The 12,674-nt window shown below is 32.9% G+C and overlaps 1 protein-coding gene across 1 annotated transcript in view; it reads right to left on the bottom strand.

Annotated features, from left to right (window-relative positions):
• Nucleotides 1-12,674, bottom strand: part of TAOK3 (TAO kinase 3) — a 185,910-nt gene that overhangs the window by 84,477 nt on the left and 88,759 nt on the right. Inside the window, exon 2 of the mRNA XM_029233955.1 lies at nt 9,011-9,114. The gene's annotated coding sequence lies outside the window, so the exon portion shown is untranslated. The remainder of the gene's footprint in view (nt 1-9,010; nt 9,115-12,674) is intronic.

The raw sequence follows: 12,674 nt of genomic DNA on the forward strand, positions 1-12,674 counted from the left end.
AAATTAAAAGTTAAAAAAAAATAAAACGGAGAGGGGTAATAACCATGACTTTTGTCCTAGCTAATTGAAAACAAATGGGAATTAAAGATAAGAAAATTAAAATATCAACAACAGATTTCTAAGGAGAAGAAAAGAAAAAGAACAGGTAAATTATCAGTTACACAGGGGGAAAAAGCCTCAAAAGATGAAATTTCCAAAAGGGGACTAAAGAAACATAAAGGTGATTATTCTGACTTGATCCACCCATTAATGGGTTAATCAAACAGTCTACAAGACTGCAAGATGAAGTATATATTCTTCCTGACCAATAGTTACACAGACACTTTCTCTAGTTAATGACAACTGCAACAGGCAACTGGAAAATGTCACTTAGCCAGCATGCTGGATCTTCCTTTACTTTCACGGTGAAAGCTTTGTCTATGTAGAGACTACATATTTTATCCCAGATACCTGACTGACAACAGAGGTAAGACATGCAATGTGCTTTGGAGTATGTAGCTTCCTAACTAATTTTTCTTTTCCTTTTTTTTTTTTTTTGGTTGGTACTATGTAGATTTGGAGAGGACAGTTTGGTGAGAAAAACATTGGTGTTAAAATATATTACGATTCAGCTGCTATCTTTTTTATGAAAAAATAATTCTGCTTTTGAAGTATATTCCTTTAGGTGTGATCTGTTGTACCTATAGCATCATTAGTGGTATTTAAAAGTTTCTATACCTGACAGTTTACTTAGATAAATGCGAAGAACAATGAACAATGATTTCTAAGGAGCTAATAAATAGTCATTTAAATCACAAATTAGCTTAATTTTAGTTTACAGTAATCTAAATTTTGGAAAAATTTATTTATTTGTATATTACAATGACATTTCTTAGCATAAATATGCTTATTTTCAGAAGCTTATAAGGATGCAATAGACATAATTCTGTTTAATATACATAACTGTGGATAGACTTAACATTGATTAAGTGCTATCTTTTAGAATTTGGATTTTTGTTTTCACTCTCCCTCTCAAGATAACTTTGAGATAGATATGTGTGAGAAATACACAGTGGATGGCAAAACAGAATGCTAGGATGTGAAGGGAAAGTTGACAAAAGTATAATTGATTCAGATATTTTTGTTGAACAAGTAAAACCAAAGATTTTTCCCCCCAACATCACAAATTAATTGTATTTCTTTTTGATTTCCTTGGAGACACATGTAGAATAAAATGTAATTTAAAAAAAACAAGAAAATTATATCTCAATAAATCTGTTTCAAAAGCAGTTTGGTCTGATTAATACTGAAATAGTAACAGCTAACATTTATTAAGCACTACTATGTGTCAGGCAAGACTAAATTCCTTTATAAGCCAAGGAAAATCACAATAATTCTTTTATACCATACTAAGAAATTTGGAGTTTATCTTGAGGGTAATGGGTAGCCATCGAAGGTTTTAAACAGGAAAAAGGATTCCCCCATAACACTGCATCTGTAATCATGAGTAGTCATCCTGCCAAGCCATGAATGCCAATAATCAAGCATAAAGTCAGTATATCAATACTATTGAAAAAATAGCTTAAATTTAGTTACTTGTTAGGCAACAAAGTACGTAAAGCTCAAAAGTACTATTGCCTTCACTGCTTAGAGAACAGAAAAGAGAAACAACGGATTAAATCAAAGACATGCCTTTTGAGACCATGCCAAAAAAAAAAAAAAAGCAAATTACAAAATTTCCATTAGGAAAAACAAAAAGATCTATGAACCAAATTTATGAGAACTAAAATCTTTTCAATCACCAAGATGTATTTTAAACTTGAATATTTTGGCTTCAATGTGATTAAAGCTAAGTACTATGGATAACCATTTGGGAACACACACAGACTACTAAGTCATACTATAGACTAAAGTGATTTTTCGAAAGAAATAAATATTAAAATTATATTTAAAATAAAATAATATTAAAATAATTTAAAAAATGAGATCATAAAAACTTCTAAAATAATTTGCAGATAAGTATTTAGTTATTGAGCAAGATATCTGAGGCAAAACCCATAAACTAAAATCAGTAAGCTTGATAATACACAACATATTTATCTTAAAAAATATAATGAATGGATTTCTGCTTCCAGCCAAGATGGAGTAACAGGACTGGATTTATTATCCACCAGAAACAAATAAAACACTGGAAAAACATGAAATTATGGTATTTTAACACAATGGATATCAGGCAGAGAAGGACAGTGATCCCAGACAGAGGAACAGCAAACAAGGAGGGCTAAAACTGTCCCAATTTAATGTCCTGGGAGAGTTTCCAGGCCATGGCACAGAAAGTAGGGGGTGGGGAAACCCAATTAGAGCCTGGGGCACTCCAGAGATGAGGGTCCAGGGTGACCAAAATGGCTATAGTTCTCAGGGCACAGTACTAAATAGAAGAGAACAGCACAGAAAGAAGATATGGAGATCAGCAGAGAGTTCCCATCAAGTCTTCAGCTGACTACTGATCTATGCATGCAAGTGAGAAAACTACGCCAGACCAGGCAGGGTGGAAGAAAACCCTATATGAAAGAATTAAAGAAAACAGTACCTAGGGCTCATGAAGAGCTGTAAATAGTGCCTGTTACCATTAGCCTGAATAGGAAATCTCATAATTCATGGGAATTGTTTAGAGTACTTACAAGAGTCTAATCTTAGTAGCAGGAAATTACCATAGACTAAGTGCTGTTCTGGATGCCTAACAAAATTTAAAAGCAGGATCTTTATGGATTAAATTATTCCATGTAGCTTAACTGTGTCCCAGAACAAAGCTCACAAATATTTAAAGGAATTTAAAAAAAATCTAATATCCAAAAAGGTAAAATTCACAATGCCTAAAAAAAAAAAAAATCACCAAGCATCCCAAGAAACAGGAAAATATGACACATAATGATGAGAAAAATCAATTGAAACCAATTCAGGACTGATATAGATGATAGTTGCTAGATTAGCAGACAAGAGTATTAAAACATTTATTACAACTGTATTCCATATATTTAAAAAGTTAGGAAATATTGAGGAAATATCAAACACATAGAGATAGTCAAGATATAAAGAGACACAAACTGAACCTCTAGAGGTGAAAGCTACAATGTCCGAGATGAAAAATACACTGCATGGGATGAATAGCAGATGAGATTTCTGAAAAAAAGGTTTATGAACTTGAAGATATGACAGTAGAAACTATCCAAAATGAAATATACAGAGAAAAAAAATAACAAAATAATAAACAACCAAAAAAAAGAGCATCAGTGAGTTGTGGAACAATTTCAAATGGACTAGTATATATCTAATTGGAGTCCCTGAAGAGAAGAGAGAGATGTTGAGGCAGAGAAAATATTTGGAGAAATAATAGTGAAAAAAACTTACAATTCTGATTAAAATTGTAAACCACAGATCCAAGAAGGTCAATGGGGCTCAAGAACAAGAATGAGGATAAGAAAAATGGGGAAAATTACACCAAACATATCATAATAAATTGCTCAAAACGTGATAAAACAAAAATCATGAAAGCAGCCAGAGACAGAAAACACATTATGTATAGACATTATGTAAGGACAACAATGACAGCAGGTTCTTCACTGGAGATAACACCAGTGAGAAGACAATCAAGCAACATTTTTAAAGTGCTAAGTTCAAACTAAAATTCTGTGTCCTGTAAAAAGGTCTTTGAAAAACGAAGGCAGAATAGAGGGTTTTAGACATAAAAAGCTGAAAGAATTCATGACCTGACCACCAGCAGTATAGGAAATGCTAAAGGAAATCCTTTAGACATAAGCAAAAATCATACCAGATGGAAATAGAGCTTTACAAAACACTGAAAAAGCACTGAAAATGGTTAACTATTCGGTTAAATATTTAAGATTTCCCCCCATTATTTAAACTTCTTTAAAGTATAATTCACTGTTTAAACAAAAATAACAATATAGTGTGAGTTTATAACATGTAGAAGTAAAACGTATGAGAACACGAAGTTGGGAAGGATAGAAATTGAAGCACAGTGCCGTAAAGTTATCATACTAAACACAAAAAGGTATGCTATCACTTGAGTATGGACAGCGGATTAATACATAAATGTGTATCCAAATATAAATACATATATGCATGCATGTGTACACATGTGTCTATATACACACTTTAAATAAAAAGACACAAGTAGGCTAAAAGCATGGAAAAAGACACAATACTAATCAAAAGCTGGGCTAGCTATATTAATATCAGATAACGTGGATTTCAATGCAAAGATATTACAAAGATTATTTCATAATGATAAAAAGATTGGATCAATTTATCAAGATAATATAACAATCCTAAATGTTTATACACCTAATAAAAAAAGTTTCAAAATACATGATTAAAAACTGATTTACCTGCAAGGAGAAATAGACAAATCTACAATTGTAGTTGGAGATTTCAATATCCTTCCCTCAATAACTGATAGAACAAATAGACAGAAAATCAGTAAGGATATAGAAGACTTGAACAACACTATCAACCAATTTGATTACTGACATTGAAATATGATTATTAACATTGATGTTTCAACCCAGAAACATCATAATACATATTCTTTTCAAGTGCACACAGAACATTTACCAAGACAGACCATATTCTGGGCCATAAAACAAGACTCAATAAATTAAAAGGACTTAAGTTATACTAGGTATATTCTCTGAACACATTGGAGTTAAATTAGAAAATCAACAGCAGACAGATAATATGAAAAAAATCCCCAAATACTGGAAACTAAATAACACAATAAAAAGTAATCCATGGGTCAAAAAATAAACCAAAAGAGAAACTAGAAAATACTTTTATCTTAATTAAAATGAAAGGAGAAGGCGTCAAAATTCGTGGGATACCACTAAAGCAGTACTCATGTGGAAATCTATAGCAATAAACTCCTGTTTTGGAAAAGAAGGTCTCAAATCAATGACCTCAGCTTGCACTATTTTTTTAAAAACCAGGAAAAAAAGAGCAAATTAAACCCAAAGTAAGGAGAGAAAGGAAATAATAAAGATTAAAGCAGAAATCAATGAAATAGAAAAACAAAAACAAAAATCAATGAAAGCAAAGCTGGTTCTTTGATAAAAGTAATCAAATTTATAAACCTTGCCAGACTGATCAGGAAAAAAAATCAGAAGACATAATTACCAGTATCACAAATGAGAGGGATAACATCATTACAGATTCTATAGATATCAGAAGGATAATCAGGGAGTATTATATTATGCAAATTGTACAACATTGTGTAATTATTATTCAACAACTTAGATGAAGTGGATAAATTCTCTGAAAGACACAAATCAACAAAGTTTACACCAGAAGAAGCAGATAACCTCAATACCTCTGCATCTATTAAAGTAATTGAATTTGTAATTTAAAATCTTCCCACAAAGAAAACTCCAGAATCAAATGGTTTAATTGGTGAATTCAACCAAACATCTAAGAAAGATACAATATTAATTTTACACATCTCTTTCAGAAAATGGAAAAGGAGACATACTTTCTAGGATTAATTCTATGAGGCTTGTATTACCCTGACACCAAAGCCAGACAAAACACTACAAGAAAGAAAGCAACAGAGTAAAATTCTTGAAGACTATAGATATAAATATTCACAACAAAATTATAGCAAATATAGTTCAGTAATATATAAAATAGATAATACATCATGACTAGGTGGAATTTATTATAGGAATGCAAGGTTGGTTTAACACTCAAAAATCAGTTAAAAAAAAAAAGAATCAATGTAATTCACCATATCAACAAACTGATAAAAAGTCAAATGATCATCTCTAAAGATGCAGAAAAAGCATATGACAAAATCTGAAATTCATTCCTGATAAAAACTCTTGAGCCAACTAGGAATATCAGGTAACATCCCCAACCTAATTAAGGAAATCTATGAAACATTTACAGCCAATGTCAAATATAATGGTGAAAGACCAACTGCTTTCCTCCTATGATCAGGAACAAGGCAAGGATGTCTGCTCTCAACACTTCTATTCAGCATTGTGCTGGATGTTCTATAAGTGCAACAAGGGAAGAAAAAAGAAGTAAAAAGTAGCAAGACTGGAAAGAAAGAAGTTGGACTTTTACTGACAAACAACATAATCACCTGTGTAGAAAATTCAATGGAACTAATACGTGAGTTTATCAAAGTTGCAGAATACAAGATCAATATATAAAGCTCAATTATATTTCTATATATGAACAAATGGATATCTAAAGTTTTAAATATCACTTATAATAGCATCAAGAAATGAAATACTTAGGGATAAATCTGACAAAGGATCTGTAAGACTTGTACACTGAAAACTACAAAATAATAATGAAAGGAAGTAAAGACATAATGAAAAGTTATACTGTGGTTATAGGTCAGAAGACTCAATACTGAGTATTTTTTAGAAAGAGAAATTGAGAAGCTGATTCTCAAATTCATATGAAAATGCAATGGACCTAAAACAACTAAAACGACTTTGAAAAAGGAAGACAAAATTGGAGGGCTAACATAACCTGATTGCAAGATTTATCATTAAGATTACAGTTATCAAGACACTGTGATACTGGTGTGTATGTGTGTGTATGTGTATATATATATTTGTGTGTATATATATACACACAAATAAATCAATGCAACAAAACAGGAAGTACAGAAACAGACCCAGACATTTATGGACAACTGAATTTCGTCCATAGAAGGTGGACCCACACATTTATGGACAACTGAATTTCGTCCATAGAAGATGGAGAATATCTTCCACTAATGGTGCCATAACAATTGCATATGTCTATCTTTGACTCATATTGACACCATATACAAAAATTAACTCCAAATGGATTATAGAACTAAATGTAAAACATACAACTAAAAAAATTGTGAAGAAAACACAAGAGAAAATCTTTGTGACCTTGGGTTAGGCAAGAATTTCTTCGATATAAAAACAAAAGCACACTCCACAAAGGAAAAAAAGGTTAAATTAGAATAAAAACATACTCTTTTTGAAAGACCCTGTTAAGAAAATGAAAAGATAAGCCACAGTAGAAGATCTCTGCAAAACATATATCTCACAATGGATTTGCATTCATAAAATATAAAGAATCCTCAAAACTCAATTAAAAGAACATGAACAACCAAATTTTTAAAATGAGAAAAACATTAGAACACACACTTCACCAAGAAAGATAAATGGATGGCAACTAAGCCAAAAAAAAAAAGATGCTTAACATCACTATTCATTAGGGAGATACAAATTAAAATCCCAGTGAGATACTACTACAAACTTATTAGAATGGCTGACATTAAAAAGACAGACCATACCAGGTGTTGGCAAGGATTTGAAGTAACTGGATCTCTCAGACACTGCTGGCTGGATGTAAAAATGGTACAAACACTTTGGAAAACTATTTGTCAGTTTCCTAAAAAGTGAAACATACATCTACCATATGACATAGCCATTCCACTCCTAGGTATTCACCCAAGAAAAATGAAAGCAAATGTCCATACAAAGCACTGTACATGAAAGTTAATGGCAGCTTTATTTTTAATAGTCAAAACTGGAAATAATCCAAACATCCATCAACAGATGAATGGATAAACAGTCTGTAGTACTTGCAGACAATGGAATGCAACTCAGAAATAAAATGAACTATTGATACATGCTACAACATGGATGAATCTCAAAATAATTATGCTGAGTGAAATAAGCCAGAACAAAAATAGAGAACACATCAATACTTTATGATTTTATTTACATAAAGTTCTGGAAAATGCAAACTAACCTAGAGTGATGGCATATCAGTGGTTGCCTAGGGAAAGGGCTGGGGTGAGAAGAGGTTAGGGAGGTATTGAAAAAGGATACGAAGAAGCTTTTGGGAGTGACGGATATGTTTACTAACTTCATCATGTGACGGATACACACACACACACACACACACACACATGTTAAAATGTTATGTTACTTAATATGTTCAGATTACTGTATGTCAATTAATAATTATTGCTTTAAAAAGTTGCAATAAACAAAACTGAAAGGCAAGTAAGTTGGGGATGGTTCTTGCAAAATATGTGCCAGTGAAGTTATTCTTAATATCAGATAGGTGAACATAAACATATACATACACCAACACACACACTCAAGGGACACAAATAGGAAATTAAAAAAGAAAAAAGCAGTGTCTATTAATGATATGAAACATATATAATTTCACTAATAATCAGAGAAATAAAAAGTAAAATAGCAAGACACCTCATTTCACCCACCAAATTGATAAAGTAATAGAGAAAAGATACATTTTTTTGGTGAGGGCATAAGGAAACAGTCATCTTTATACACTCCTGGAAGAATAGAATGGGAACATTCTCTGACCAAGTATTATCCTTCTACAGGGAGTTTCTACATGGCAGTTTCTACTTGTTTTGTTTTGATTTATTTTAGTAAAAGAGGCAGGGTGTAAGGTACAGCATAGGAGGGATGCAACAGTGAAGATGGGAAACAAGGTTTCTTTCACCTACAAATTTGGATTTCTTTGCAGACTTGTGTTTTATCTGAAGTAGGTGTTGGGATTTCAGGTTATCTTTTATTTCCTTCTTTTTGTTTATTTCTATTTTCTAAATGTTCTGCAAAGCCTATTACTTCTGTGATTAGAGGAAAAGTGATATGAAAAAATTTTATCTCAAAGTCTAATTATAAATCACTACAACAGAAAATGGTAATATATATTTCCAGAAAATAATTTGATAATAGGGATAAAATAACTTTAGCCAGGTAATTCTCCGTATTTTAAGCTATAACTGAAAATGAAGAAAATCTATAAGGAAATAATTTGAAACTAAAAAATTTTTATAAAAGAATATGTTATCTTAATTTTATTAATTCCTTTTAATTTTTCTCACAAATATAATAAAAATTCCTCATAGAAAAACCAGAAAACACAATTTGTTCCCATTTTACGGGAGAAAGCTAAGTCATGGATTTATGGACAATACCTTTTCGTGTATGGCACAAAATATACTGTATTGCTCAGACTCATTTTAGCAGCAATCTTTTTTTTTCTCTTTTATAACTTCAGTCTTTTGTATTTATGGTGAACCTATGAAAAAAGAAGAATAAAATATGTAATTATAGGGGCAAAATTCAAGAAGCAATAATCGATAACATGATAGTTTTAAATATTTACAAATGTAACATTACAAAGTTAAAATGTTATCTTCATCAGTTTGTGGATGACAAATGTAAAAGGTAGGATTTTCACAACAAAGACACAAGCTACTGTCTCACAAACAATATCAGGTAAACAAATGTGTCATTAGATTTCAGAATCTATACTGAGGCTTCCACCGGTCTGTTTGAGTCCAAGGAAACTCAATAGAGGCTACGAGTAGATAGGACTAATCTGACAGCATGTGGTGATGCTACTGATTCTGTCAGTACAGCTTATATTTTGAATTGCTTTTCCAATAGGCATGATGATTTATATTGACTCATCTATCTTCCCTTTCCTGGTCTCTCTATAACCAATCTTTCAGATTTGGGGGTAGTGATAATTCTTTATTATCTATCAAAGAAGTACATGCTCAATGTAGAAAATATAAGAAACATACACCATTATGAAAAAAAATCCTTAATCCTACCTAGGACAAACTTCATTAGCAATTGGGATAATTTTCTCCATGAACATATTTACTTCTTCAAGCACATATTTATTTTGTTATACAGCTGAAATCACATTGTACATATAATTCCACAGTCAACCTGTTTATCTAACTCTAGATTATACATATTTTGCCATGTTATCAAACATTATTCACAAAGATAATTTAAGGGCTGCTCAATGTGTATCGTATGGAAGAGCCACAACTCATTCACAACAGTTTCTCCACAGTTTGAAACCAAGGCTGTTATTCAACCCTCTGTTTGTTGAACTACTAAAAATTATTGTTTTGAAGACCTTGTGCTTATTATCTATGCACTTAACATTTAGGGCTTTTTCGGAATGGATTTCTAGAAGTAGAACTACTGGGTCAAAGAATATAACAATTTAAAACATGTATATTGAAATAATCTTTGGATGCTTGACTAGCTTTGGAGATGAAATCCTTACAGGAGGAAAAAACTATACATTAAAAAAAAAAGGCACTGACCTCCATTTTCACATTTTTCCTGTAGAGGATATCCCAATCTCTTCTCACGTCTATACTTACAAACTAATCTTTTTCATTATTTTGTTATTCCCTCTGATTCTATGGCTGTGGAATGCTTTAGATTAACTGGTAGCTAAAACTTGCCTGAATTCAGCATCACACTTTACCTAACCATCAACCAATCAATAACTACAATGTCTGCATGTATGTCCTGCTAATCTAGTCTGACTATAGCTTCAAGGAACTAAAACATTCCTTATTATATGAACACTAGTTGCGAAATTTCTGAGAAAGTAGTTTTAAATAAGGCATTTACTAACATCCTCATGTCCTGAATAGCTTGAAATGCAGGAGGTGCTCACTCCTAGAAAATATTTTTCTAATGCTATGGACACACATGCCTAGTATTTTTCTTCTCTCTAAATACTTATTCATTTTTACATAATTTTTCTTAAAATGGGTACTCTCTCCATCTGCAGTTGCATGGCTCTATAAATGTTTTAAAATAAACTCTCTAAGACACCTAGGAATTAAACTTTCTTGATTTTATCATTTTTCCCCCCTGCTAGAACACTGCACATGGTATTGAAGCTGAAAACCATATTCCTAAAGTTTATCTATTACATCTAAAAGATGTTCACAGTTTTGTCCCATTTAACCACCTTCCTTCTTTCTTTATAAATGTCTCTTGGATTCCATGAAACTGTCTTCCCCTGTTTTTCCACATTATTCCTCCTATAGCTCCTCTCCTCTCTGAGCTCTAAATCAGTGTGTTCCTCCAGGTATTTCCCAAAGCCCTCTGTGTGATGCAAGCTGCTATCCTAATTTCTGTTCACTTGAATGGTTTCAAGTAACACTTTGTCACTAGACAGTTCTGGCCTCCAGGCTAAATCTCAGTCCCATTCTTTCAACTATCTGTTTGGCTTCTCCCCTAAATGTCTCACGTATACCTCACAATAACTTTCACTCTCCCCTTCTCCTTGTCCTTAACATTCAACTAAATCACAAGTGTGCTTCAAATATTTCTTTTTATCTGTTCTTCACTTTTCCGTTCTGTTAGCATTTGTTATCTCTTTCCTCTGTTTCTGCTCTTTCAGCCTCTCGTCTAAATTTTCTGGAATTCATCTTTAAAACACTATTATCACAATCACCTTCCTGAAGCACAGTTGAGATAATATCACAGCTCTGCTCAAAATCCTTCCATGTTCCCACACTACCTACAGGATTAAGGATAACTTTACCTAACTAACATTCAAAGCTGGCCTCAAACCACTACCCCAACCTAAATTCTTAGACTCTATAATCAGGAAAATATGAATTACTACAGTTGCATTTTCATACCTTTGTCTTTGCTTATGCTACTGCCTCTACCCAGAATATCCATATCCCAATTACTCTCACAGTCCAGCTAAATGTCACCTCCCTTATAAGACCAACCATTTTCTCCCTTTGCATCAGTTTTAAATACTCATATATATTAGTACTCTAACTGGATGACAAGTGCTTCTTCAGAGGAGGATACATGTCAGATCTAAGTTTTGATTAATCATTATATTTCCATGGCATCTTTAAAAAATTATTTTTGAGATACAATTCACGTACGATTCACCCATTTAAAGTGTACAATGGTTTTTAGTATATTCACAAGTATGTGCAAGCATCACCACAGTCAATTTTAGAACATTTTCATCACCACAAAAAGAAGTCCCATTTCCTTTAGCTATCAAGTCCTCCCACCCCGATCACTCCATTCCTTAGCAACCACTAATCTGTCTCTATAGATTTCCCTGTTCTGAACATTTCATTTGAATGGAATCATATGATATGAGGTTTTCTGTGACTGGCTTCTTTCCCTAGCATAATGTTTTTAAGGTTCACCCATGTTGTAGCATGAATCAATATTTCTTTCTATTGACAAATAGAAATCCACTGTATAGATATACCACACTTTGTTTATCCACTTATAAGCTGATGTATATTTGGGTTGTTTCCACTTTTTGGCTATTATGAATAATGCTGTTATAATCACTTGTGTACACATACATTTAGTTTCTCTTTTTTTTTTTTTGTGCGGTACGCGGGCCTCTCACTGTTGTGGCCCCTCCCATTGCAGAGCACAGGCTCCGGACGCGCAGGCTCAGCGGCCATGGCTCACGGGCCCAGCCGCTCCGTGGCACGTGGGATCCTCCCGGACCGGGGCACAAACCCGCATCCCCTGCATCGGCAGGCGGACTCTCAACCACTGCGCCACCAGGGAAGCCCCTGTGGCATCTTTATATAACAGATAGTCCATAAAAATCTGCTGAAATCTCCTTCCCTTTTCCACCCAAATCTTAACACTAAAAATGTTCTTTAAATTCATCCTTCCCTCAAAAGCTGAACAAGGACGTTTTTCCTTCCAAGAGGACAGCATTTTAAGAATTAACTGAAGATGAAGTGATATGAATGAAATTATTTTTTTCCTCTTCCTTGACCTCCTGCAACCTCAGGTATTACCATTTATAGTGAG

This window comes from Monodon monoceros, unplaced genomic scaffold (genome assembly GCF_005190385.1).
Source record: "Monodon monoceros isolate NGI ecotype Baffin Bay Population unplaced genomic scaffold, NGI_Narwhal_1 Super_Scaffold_1, whole genome shotgun sequence".
Taxonomy (NCBI): domain Eukaryota; kingdom Metazoa; phylum Chordata; class Mammalia; order Artiodactyla; family Monodontidae; genus Monodon; species Monodon monoceros.